General features: G+C 41.8%; 1 protein-coding gene across 1 annotated transcript in view; it reads left to right on the plus strand.

Annotated features, from left to right (window-relative positions):
- Positions 1–12,773, plus strand: part of LOC108116724 (mushroom body large-type Kenyon cell-specific protein 1) — a 50,841-nt gene that overhangs the window by 2,562 nt on the left and 35,506 nt on the right. The window lies entirely within an intron of this gene.

Raw genomic sequence — 12,773 nt, forward strand, 5'->3', positions numbered from 1 at the left:
TCAGCTGTTCATCAATATATAAGATATATCATAAGAAAAGCACTAAACCTTAGAACTTCGAAGTCATATTTGGGCTTCATTTTTTTATAATCTTAACAAAATGTCGAAAAGTTTTAAATTGATATGTTACTTTTAAGATAGATAGTAAATGTGATTTAAAATCGGTTTTATTTAATTGACTTACATAAACAAACCATTTTTAAGGCGGTCAAACCAAATCGACAGATTTATATGCCTATTTATTAATAACTCTATAATATTTTAAAGGACTTCAGTTATAGTAAGTTCGCTAGAGAATAGTTCTAAGGCTCTGTTACGGCAATGTATTGGTACAGTATTATGGTGATTTTGTATATCTGAATCGCGCCCAATGAGGTCTGCAAGAGTTAAGACCTAGATGGCGCTTTATTAAGTGAAAATGGTGGAGTTGCCTAGGCACACAGCATCAGAGATAAATTAGGGGTATACTTTTAGGGTCCGCTTTTAATGCGGTATATTTTGACAGAAATACAAGCCCTGAGTTAATATGTGATTTCGATCTGTTTTGCAGATTATGTTTGGAAACTGTCTTAAACGCAGTCGAGAATACATCATTAATTTCAGATAAAGGTGGACTTGCTTACACTATTCCTTTTTTTGTTATAATTTATTTTTAACAGTCACCTTCCTTATATTAATCTTATAAAGGGTGTTTTTTAGAGATATAGAACTTTAAGTTGGAATTATTGTTCAAGATTTTTTTAAATACACTCAAATAAAAATGGAATTTAAAATGAGGCACCTTATTTTGGTTTGAGTATAAATGAGCAACAATAAATCGTTCTTGAAATCTTAATCTGCCTTTCAGCCTTACTAAAATAGATCACAAAGATCTTGTGTCAAGAAATATAACGTTCTCCCAAAATGATTCCTGCTTATGTAAGCAAGCTCTTTTGTGATTTCCAAACGCATTGTTTTTATAATCAGAAATCAATGGTGTTTTACGAGCAACTCTACCATGTATACCAGCATTGTGCGGGGTGTTCCGGATGGGTTTTAAGAATTGTTGTAGATGTTGTTCTGGGATTTTGTAATGCTATATTTACAACTTTATGCTCCTTCCGTGGTGTCAATATCTGGGGCCTTCAAGCTTTTTTTCATAATAGTTTTTCAAAAATCTAGAAGCGCAGCGAAACTAACTAAAAAACTTTGAGTATAGTACACCGAAGGTTGCTCCGAAGTACAGTTCAAGAAAGAATCGCGGATTACCGTTGAATTCAGAAATAGAAGTCAAGAATAAGTACGACTAATTTGCCTTTTTTGTGTTATTAAGGAAATTATCTAGTATTTAAGTTAAAACTTGTCAATTCTATACCTAAAATATATGCTCGAAATGTATATCTTTCATTTAAGATATTACATTTTAATTTCCGTTGCATATTTCTCGAGATATTAAAGAAAAGAACTTGCCACTCTTGGGTGTACGAATTAATTTTGTGCCAGTGCCGACTGTATGCCGTATAAAAATTTCAACATATTTAACGAATAGTTTTTTCAGTAAACTCACGAAATTTAATAGATTTTGGTAAAATTTTACCCTTAACCTCAGTAAATATTACGATTGGAGTTCAGTTACACCTAATTTTGTTTTCAAATTAAGGATAATCGGTTAAGAATAGAATGTTAATAGTATACAACTTTTTGATTCAAAATGAGCTAATTCTGAACTTTTTAAGACCTGATGTACTGAGCCAAAAAAAGGTTTGCTTTTATGCTTTTATACGCTTAAATAATTTCAAAGAATCACATATATATATAATTCTGTTTAAATTTTACTTAGCTGCCTACATAAAACGTCCTTCGAAGTGTTTATTCGTTCGAATTAATATTCTGTTTTATAACAAACTTATGTAGGTTTAGAAATACGTAAATAACTTTGACGTATGCCATACTTAGTTTTTGAATTTTTTGGTTAAAGTTTTAAGTTTTTTAAATTCTGCAAAAGTGTTCAATTTTTGTAAACTTTTTGTTTTGTAAATTTTGTTATTAAACAAATTACATTTTTGAGATAAGTTATGACAAAGAAATAACATTTTTAATTAAGTTTCTTCTTTGATAATTATATCAACTAATTTATTTAATGTAAGTCTTAAAGGTTTTGATCTAAAGGACTTTTTCTTCGCTTCGATAAACAGCCAGATTATAGGGCCAGTTCAACCGTAACCAGATAGTGTGATTCTGATAAAGAATGTATTCCCGGGCAAGAAGACACGCTTTTTTCTACCTTTTAGATATTTATCAACATATACAATATTTCCCTTTTTACTAATGGCTGTATAACGTGAACTAACCATCGACTAGCTGCACTCTAGCTTTTCAAATTTCCTAAAGGTATCTTTCGTATAAACGTGAACTTTTAGTACAATTTTTGTGAATTCAAACTTGAACTGCCTGACCTTCAGGAGTTTCAAGTCTATCTTTCCCAGCCAATACTCACTGAGTATCGCCAGAAACTCCGGCCCAAACAGCTTCTTGTATATTCCGGAAATCGAGTCACGGTGCATTGGCGCAATTAGCACACACACAGAGAATAAATTCGGAAACTCCTGGGGGTTTGGTCAAAGCTCCAAACAAGGGTCCGTTCCGGCTGGCTTAGTGGTGACCCCGAACCCCAAAGCCAGAAGGCTAGATGGAGTTGGCACGGAAACCGTTTGAGCGTCTGCCGCCGTATAAAGTTTAATGAGCCGCAATTAATCGTACATGACAACACTATAAAAACGCTTACGAAAAATTATGTCTTTTTTGTCTGTCTCCCTCCCTCGTCCTAAGTTTTCCATGCTAAAATTGTTGTAATTGCTGTAATCCACTCTTTGTAAAAACAGAAAAGTTATTCATGGAATGGATGCCTTAAATATATTTTGGGGTCTAGTCAGAGCTGAAAGTGGCATTTAGCATTCAGCATTCAGCGTTTAGCATTTAGAAGAAGCTACGGACAACAGCTCCCACTCCTGGGGAGCTGATCAATTTGTCATCGGAATTGCCTTTCCTAATTAACAATTTAAATAAATCGCGTCGCATTTTCACCGGACCAAAATGTAGCAAAGTGAATGCAATTTAATTGGAAATTTAATTGCTTTTGTGGTCGGAATGTGACATGAGCGCCCATTCACCTGGGCGTCCTCGCTCCCCTTCGCCCCTTGACCACCGCAATCCCATTTTATTTTTTCCGTTACTGCCGACGAGCTCTTAATTTAGACGTGTCCATCCATCGCTGTCGCTTGGCTTTTGTTGTTTTAATTATCTGCGGTTATATTTATTTAAATATTTACCAATTCAATTAGGGTGACCGTTTTGTGCCTCGTGCTTTGTCCTGCGTTGTCCTGTTTTGCCATTCATTATTTCATAGACTTGATAGAATTGAATTGACTTTGGGTCACTCTTGAAGCCCGAAAGTAATTTCAATTAATATAACGTCATATCTGACAAATGGTATTTGCAGACATCGCTGCCAGAGATCTGGGGAAAAACCTTGCAGACAGTTTAAGCTTGTCTGCTCTCTATTTTCCTTGCCTCCCCTCCCACACACAGATATCCTTTTTGGGTTTTTCTTTGCCTGGCTGCGTGCCAATTATAAAAGTGATTTCGATGTAAGCTGCACCCGAGACCCAAAAGAAGTCGCTTCCCCAGCATCTCCGGGTCCCACTCACGGGCACACACTTCCGTCAACGGGAAGTCATAAGACGTATGAACTTGTCGCCATCGCCATCGTCGGCGGAGGATGTCGTCGAGGGGGACGGAGCTGGAAAAGGAGGAGCCAAATCCAAAGACGGAGTTGACGGGAGCGCCCTGACAGATTCCTCTGTTTGGTTTAGTTTGCTTGGCTCGGCTTGACTCGGGCCAAAGAAATGCGATAAATTGAATGACTGACGACGCAGTAAATACTTTTCAGACAGCGGCGGAGTGGGTAGGAAAATCACTTGGATCAATTTCCACATCCACACACGACAAATTGCGCGTGGTTAGGTTTTTCTTTCGCATCCATTTTAGTTTGCCATCTGAACTCGTCGTGGTTGATGGAGACCCAGAGTCTGGGAGGAAGGACCAGCTGACAAGGTGCGAATGCTGGACGGGAAATGCTGTCAACTCGGGGAAAGTCGTGACTCGCTTACAGGAAAATGCAACCAAGAGAGGTTTATCCTACTCTCAAAAACCATTATCTGCTTCGGTGCTGCAATTATGCCTATCGAATGGTTCCCCCAAATCCGCTGCACTCATCCGCCTCTTTGTCCTTCGGCATATCCTTCCTAGGGTTTCCTCTTCCCATACAAGGAACACACTAATTTAAATGCATAAAAACTTACCCAAGCGCTGATTGTGTTTGCCCAAAGTCTCGTTTCATAATTTTTGCACAAATTGCGGTTTTTCAGGCAACGGACAGCGAACAGCGAACAGCCAACAGCCAACAGCAACAACCGCCAAGCGCTTTGGCAACTAATAAAAATGACCAACTCTTTCGCCCGCCCCCTCTGATACTCGCACTCGACGCCGTACATGTGTACAAATTCACGCCACAGCCGGGAAGAACGGATTCCGGATTCGGAATTCGGGATTCCGGATTCGTTAGCCAGACTGCACAGATAGGGGATAAATAGGGGGGCGGGCCAGTCGTTGGCCATTTTTGTTGCCAACTCGACATATTTCAATCACGTAAATTTATTACGTAAACATTTGCTTTGCTTTTCGCACACAATTACGGTGGCAGGCGGGGGTTTGGTGGTCGAGGGGAGCGGACGGAGCCACCGCAGCAGGATGCGGGGAACGTACGGGGATCAGTGGGCCTCCAATGCAGGAACACAAATTTCAATTTCAATCTTTTCATGCTGCACTCCAGCACCTCACAGCCCTGGGTCTGCTACGCCTGAGTCCAGCATCACAGGCCAAAGCCCAGGCCTTTCCCAACCTCCTTCCCCGGAGCAGGAGCCACCCTGGATAGGCCTTCTGCCTGCTGCTCGCCCGTAATATTCATAATGGATTTACCAATATGGTGAACAATTTTTATTAATGCAACCGACAAGCCGGGCAGGCCCGCAAGGAGTGAGCGGTCAGTCCTGCCTCCGCCCGCTCCGGCCCATGTTCTTTAGGTCTCTATCAACACGGAACGGCAGCTGTTTGACCATGGTGGAACACATGTATGCGTGGGTCCTCGCCAGTGTGGGTGTCGTCCTGGGCCGGGTTAAATGGGCTTTTGGCTTTTTGATCTTTAAATGTTTGTACAACGCTTTGATGTCCATATGATGGCCAGCAGTCGTTTTGCTTTCCGTTTGCCACGACTACGGGTTGTGAGACATTTCCTTTTCTGCGGGAGAGGTTTCCACATTCCCTCGATGAATCATTGGGGTATATAAGGATTCATAAAGCATTTAGAACCTGCTTAAATATGTGATTAACGATATAACTTATGGTACTATTCTTAACTTTTCCATTCTTAATTTGTGTTTCGATGCTTACCTAACATAATTCCGTTTAATTCTAGTTGGGTGATCTAAAAACTAAGCCACAGAACAACCGAAATATCCCTTGAGAATCTTTTGCTGAATCCTTGGAGGCAATATTTTCACCTTCATTACACTCAGTCAACTTGATGGAACAACAATCTCCTGCAAAACAGAATAATGATCAATTTATGGCGTTAAACTTCGCCCACAGCAGCATCTCAGAAATTAAGTGGATGTCTTGGACTCGCTGACAGCCAGACTTCGTAATAATCAGAACCGGATAGATGGAGCGATAATAAGTTGGCTGGGATGGTTGGGATGCGGAAAACCACCTGCCCGACTTGAAGTGGGTTGGCAGGCGTTGAAATTCTCCGGCCAGGGAATTAAAGCCAAATGGGAGGGTGACTGTCCTGGCATTCAATAATTGAAATATTTGCATAATTATTAACTCCCCTCGCCCAGGGAAATCTCATTAAATTGCGCAAAGGCAACGTAGTGGACTTGATCCACTAAATTGTAGAAAACTCAAGAGAGCGTGAAATCTAGCGGCAGAAAAGTTTTCAGCGGCAGAGAAAAATAAAACTATAAAGGAGAACGCCTAAAAGCGTACTTCACAGGGCGTCGGAGGTATACTCGTACACCCACGCCAACTTTGCCGACTCCTTGGAGTCGGGAGCGCAGAGTCGGGAGTCCAGTGTCGGGAATCGGGATTCAAGAGCGACGGCGTCGGCAGGGCATATGAACATACAAAATATTCCCTACAAAGGAGTTGATTACACAAAGGAAAATTACGACGAATCATTTCCGCTGCTTGGCTGCTTACACGACCAGCGAGTGCAGACCCCTTTTCCAGCTTTTCCGTTTCGGGGAACGCCATTTGGTAAACGCCAGCAAAAAACAAAGCCTTTGCACCCACCCATTTCACCCGCAAGTGAGATAGCAAAAAAATTTAAGGAAACCCGGTCCTCTTTTGGTCTCCCTCAGATGAAGGCCTTAAAGGTGGGATTCCGCTCCTCAAGCGCCCATCAAGTTGACAACTTTTCGGGACCACATAAATAATATTTAATTGAAATTCTTTCGGCAGCGATAACACCTCAAAATTAGCGAATCAGACAGCAACGGCCAACTTTGCTGAACTCATAAATCGCTCGGTGTCAGGGCGTTAGCCATCTAGGCTATATGGCCAACATATATAGCCATAAGCTGTAAGGTGGGCGGCCTCCGACTTGTAAACGTCAACGATCGTCTAATGTTTCCATGCGTCATAAATTTCATTGAAAAGCGCTTCCGTTGCGCCATTTCCAGACGTTCCTGGCGTCGTGGATGGGCTGGTTACAAGGCTGAAAGGGTACAAGGATACAAGGATACTAGGGTTCTGTGGTACCTGGCCTCCTTGGCACACACATACAAAATGCATAAGGGAAATGAATTGCTTTACGAGCAACCGCAGTCCCAACCGACGAGCTGGCAGGAAGGACGAGCTACTCGGGCCGCTCAAGGAATATGCAACTGTAAATCAACACCCGGAATAGTTGTGGGGCGTTCCATTTTGTAGGCGTTTATAAGCTGTCGAAAGTAGTTAAGCGTTTTTCATAATTTATTTATGGCCGCACGGAGGGAGCAGCCGCGTTTAAGCATGTTTTATATTAAGTGCGCTCAGTTTATGGCCCAGTCGGCCATAAAGAGGGATTAGTGCTAGTGGGGCGCAGCACACTTTTTGCCACCGACTATGCAAATCGGGGATTTGCTTTCGAGATCTGGAGATCCGGACGGCTGAGGTCCCTGGCTCCTGGCCTATTGTGTGCACGCAAGTCCTTACAAGACTGGCAAAGTTCACTCATTGGTAAACAGTTATTCGCAAGTTAGGCTACTAACACGATTATAACATTTGCTGCAAATAAAACGCGCAAACTTGCCCCAAAACTTTGACTGGGGCGGAGGGAAAGTTGCCACTAACGACTGCCAATTGAAGTTGTTAATGAAATAATTTCTTATAACGGTTGGCAAAGTTTCGCCAGTTGGCCGGGAAAGTGAAACTCAGCGTTTAAGTTCTGCGGTTGCCTTGCCGATAATTTGGCATAGATTTCTCCATTCTCCGGGCACCCCTTCCTCTTCTTATTCTGCTGTCCAGGAGTGCTCCTGGAGCGCAAAAAGAGCAGCTCGAGAGCTGGTGGCTACATTTGTAAAATGTATCCCGGGTCCGGCCTCAAGTCCTTGGAGTCCATTGTGCATTTGTGCTTCATTATGCGCAACTCGTTTTTGTTTGACTTGGCAGGGGCAGAAACTCTAAACAAATTTTCTTTTCTTGGCCGCAATTCCCCCTCCATCGCCCTCCATTTCGCACTCATCAGCAGGGTCCTTAAGTCTGCTTTCGTGCCATTGTGCGCTTTGTTTAATGTTATGTAAACTTTTGCTCTATGGCCACTCCTGCCTTGTCCTGCCACACTCACTTTGCCTGGCTCGCCTGGTGCTTCTATCTGTTCAGCCATTCATTTGCCGCTTTCAGATGTTTTGTTGCCTGTTTTTGCCACCTCACCCACCAGCTCTCAGCTCACCCACCACCTCATCCACCAGTCGCCCCACTTAAAGGTCCTTAAAGTCGCCGTCAGATTGAGCCATTGCATGCAGTGGGGCAAAACATCCCACGGACGTTGAATTTTTGCCGAACTGACAAATTTCTTGCTTCGCTGGCTGCGCGAGGCCAAATGATTGATGGCTTTTCAATATGGCAACCGCATCAGCCACAAATGTAAATACTTGCCCCGCCTGCCACCGTGTTCCAGATAGACCGCCGACTTCGATGGCATCAAGTTAAGCACTCAATCGTGGATTACATGCGTTTTATTTATGATTTTCCTTGCTGGCACTACGGAATGTTTTCCTTTGGCTTATTTTTATTGTCATTTATTGTCGGTTTCGGATCTGCGTTCCCCCAGGGAGGTTGGCTTCGATTTTTGCTTTTACTTTTCCTCTTTCGCCTGACGAGTTTCGCTCTGCAACTTCGGCCGGGCAACTTTTCTATGCGCAACTTTTGCTGCCAAGTGGCAACATTTAATTGCTCAGAAAAATTCAGAAATTTCCCAAAAAATCAAAAACGATGCTGGCGAAATAATAAAAATGTTGTCAATTGTTGTATTTTATGATGTTGCTTAAAAGTTTCCAACTGAGGGGAGATTTCGGACCCGCCACTCGACCAGATTGTTGTATTTTAGATTTTGTTGTCAGCTGAAGTCTAGTTAAAAACTTTTTATACTTTTTGTAGAACGCGAGCTCTATTACTAGGAGGGGGTGTTTTCAGTCTGTACAACGAGTTGGTATTCCTGATGAATCATTTGAATGTTGACATTAAAACATAATAATTACAAGGGTTCTTATGGAAGGAGTTAGTTAAGAAGTAAGTCAGTTATTTATATTAATTTTCATTCATTATATTTACTCTAAAATACACCTTTTCGGCTAGCATCGTGAAAGCTTGGCCACCACAACCACACTCAAAGGCTCATTTAGGCAACTCAAAACAAAATATTCCCATCTGCTGCTGCACTAACATCCTCCAAAAGAATGCTGTGTGAAAAAGTTGCCATTTGACCCAAAGGATGTGTGCCAAAAAATCTGTGCAAAAAATTAAAATTTTAACGTTAGCCATCAAAGCGCAGTGCCGATTAAAGGGCATTACGGCTTTAACTACCGAGTTCGTTCTTTACAATTCTTAACTCTCTTTCTATCTCTTTTCCCGTCTGCGAATATGGCTCTTTTACTTTTATATACCTCCTTCGTAGAGCTTAAAGGGTATTTCGGTTTTCGGAAGGGTATGTAACCGGTAGTAAATTATTTCTGCTTGTTAAAGTAAACATAATTGTGGTCAGGTTATCTAGGAAGATCCCCAAAAGATCGAGACTTGCGAAGTTATGATAGACAAGAAGACGAGCTCTCTTTATTATTTATTTTACAACCCCACCTAAGTGGTATCCCAGAGTCGACTACCGATTTTCCCCCAGGCCCTGGTTGGTTTTCTGTTTCTCGGGCGGCGATTGCGGATTTCTATGCTGTTTGTGATGTTTGTTGTTTGCTCGCTGCACTTAATGTAATTAATTTTAATTAAAATCCAGCGGGGACGTGAACAAAAAATTTGCCACAGTAATGAGCACGGGAGTCCGTCTATCCGACTGACTGAGTGTCGAATGGTGAACTTGCCAGGCTCCCTCCTGGCCCCTTTCAGTGGTATATCTTTTCGCGCCTGCAGAGTCGAGAAGAAAAAAGGTAGCCTGCTATTCAGGGCTCTCCTTTCGTGGGTTAAGCGCAAATAGCAACAGACACTGCTGAACGGCTATGCGTCGGTGGGTGTGAGTAGATGGCTGCGGTGGTGCAGCGAGTGTGTTTGGATACTGCTGGCCCGTAAATTCACATTACATCTACGATGAAGCGTTTGGTAAACATTTTAAAGTTGCCATTTAAATTATGTACTCCGCTCTCGGATGTTGCACTTTGCAGGGGTATTGAAAGGGTTAACAATGGAAAATGTTTACAAATAGTTGAGCAAATACGATTGAAAATGATGCCACATATGTTGAGCCAGGTCATCAGAGCCGTTGCATTTGAATACACATTAATTTCTGGCTTAAATGAAAACACCGCAATTTTTATGTACATTTTTATATTAATTCATAAATAAACATTTTGATTTTATTTCCCTTTTGCTGTGCTGCTTTTACAACACACACCCATATGTATTATAAATACTCGTACTCAAAGTCTACTATATACTTTTACTACTTTGATGATGATTTGGGATTAAACAACTACTTTAAATGAAAAAATATAAAGTCTTTTGCAAGGATTACTTTTAACTACTTCTGTAACTTAGTAACTTATTTTTGAAATTAAAAATAGGGTATTTAGTTTTGTCATATGTAATAAAATATATTATATTTAGATGTCTTGTAAGGAATACTTATTTTTCTGATGTTTTTATTTTTCCGTTTGAAAAGGCGTTTCACTTTTTACACAACTTACGGAAAAACAAAATCTTCGCACAGTCCTCTAATGCATACAAAGATACCCATGCGGCATATGCGACAGACAGACAATAGACACACCCACACAGCTGCAAGTTTTCCACGCCCCATATTGACAATGAGTGCGTGTGTGTGAGTCTGTTGCACCTGGTAGGTCCTAAAAGTCCTTTCTCTGCTCCTCGGCTTTTTAACCGGCAGCTGCGTTGCACTTTTTGTTGGCCGCCTTCTGTGCCATAAACAAATAAAATTCTTTTCCACAGCCACCCATCCGTACACATATATATACTTGCCCCACCTCCGCTGTGGCCCTCTGTGTTTGCCTAGACATTGCATTTTTACCTCCTATACCGATTCACGCGCTGCTGCACAAAGCAAAGTCGGCGTTTCCTGCCACCCACTTTCCACCTTCAGTCAAGGCTCAATTGCTAGGCTACGTTTCGGTGGCCCCTCGAGTTTCCATGTGAGGAGCGCCTGGCTGGAAAATGCGAGCTGCAGAATGCGGCGCGTCAAACAAATAGAAATATGTTGCACGTGGCTGGGAAAATTAAAATAAATCAGAGCCGGCAAATTCGAGCTCTGACTGGCTTTAAGACGTGCCAGAATATAAAGCGTTGAAATTTGGCTCTCTTCTTGTAGACATCGAAGCAAGTTAAAACTTTAAATTTAGGAAAGAAGACAAAGTAAAAGGCCTTGAATGTGGCGAACTATAGTTAGCTCTATATATAGTTCGTTCCCATAGAGTAAATTGAATTTGATCGACGTAATTTGTAGTTCGAATCGATTTAATATACGAGGTGTGTTCAAAAAGTAAGGTGACTTTTCAAATTTCAAATTTTTCAAATTTTTCGATTATCTTCAGTTTTGGGAACAAGAAAAAGTCACATGGGGCCAAATCCGGTGAATATGGTGGCTGAGGCATTATTGTGGTGTTGTTTTTGGCCAAAAAATCCAAATCCTTTGATCCATATTTTTCGATAGCAAAAAATCGCCGAGCTCGCAAAACAACTTGTAACTTTACGCCTCTCACAACCAAACAAAAGAGGATGTTCCATTGAAACTTGGTACAGATGTTAGGGAAGAGTGTACCAATATAACAAAACAAAAAAATCGATAATCGAAAAATTTGAAATTCGCGAAATTTGAAGAGTCACCTTACTTTTTGAACACACCTCGTAAATCTTACCCTTAAGTCGATTAAAAATGAAATTATTTTACACGGAAAGGTAGAGCCTTAAAAATGTTGACAAATATAACTATCGCACCGATTAACTTTCTTTGTTTTTAAATAAGTTGTAATAAAACTTAATAGTAATAGTAAAAGAAGTAGTGTTATCAAAACAGCGATGCTGTCGGAGACAATTTAGTAAGAAATTACCCACGACTATCTTAAATACATAGTTTATTTAAAGGTATCTGAGGCAGCCATTAAAGGACGGCAACCGCAACGGGGACGATGCTAAAGCGACCCTCAAATCCTGTTAACGAGACAGCAGGAGACATAAACACACCAGACAAACACACGCTGCACTGCCACACACACACTCTCGCAACGCACATCCGTCACAGCACAGACACAAACCCACCGCAGGCGCTAACTAGCGTGGACACAAACACGCAGGACCAACAGGACCAACAACTACAACAACAGCGACAAAAGCGGGAATGGTTTAAGCTGCTGAAGCGTTTGAGAAGCTTGGGAGGGGGCTAAAAACTGAAGAGTTTATAAAATTAACATCGTCATGACATCCAAGCAGACGCCGTTACTGCACTCGGCTCCCGTCCAGGACATTCGGGACATCCTTTGAGCCCGTTGCTCCTGCTGCTGCTGTTGTCGCTTTGCATTTGTATGGAGCTAGTCTGATTTATGGGAGGGCGTCTGTCTGTGCGAGTGTTTACGTCTCGTGTCGTGTTGGCATTTGTCGTTACAAACTTAATTAATGCCACGTTGGGAAGGGCCTCCTTCCTCTTTGGGCTGGTGAGCTCTTGACTTTTGTCGAGCCAGGCAAAAATGTGCAACCAGGACACGCTGTCAGTTTCAGCTGACGTTTGGGGCTTCGCCATCCGAGTTTGGGGCAGGAGCTGCTCCTATCGTTCCACGAAAAGCAACGCAGATTAATCGGTAGCACACTGAGAATGGAAACATAATTTTAGAACATTTGCAATCATTGTTTGGGTATTTCATCGGAGAGGCATCAGAGAGTCATCGCCTGGCAACGCCGCAATCCTTTGGCGGAATCCTCTCAGCTTATGACAACTTGATACCCCTAGGGTAGGGTAGGGCTGT

This window comes from Drosophila eugracilis, unplaced genomic scaffold, assembly GCF_018153835.1.
Source record: "Drosophila eugracilis isolate 14026-0451.02 unplaced genomic scaffold, ASM1815383v1 contig_2154, whole genome shotgun sequence".
NCBI classification, from domain to species: domain Eukaryota; kingdom Metazoa; phylum Arthropoda; class Insecta; order Diptera; family Drosophilidae; genus Drosophila; species Drosophila eugracilis.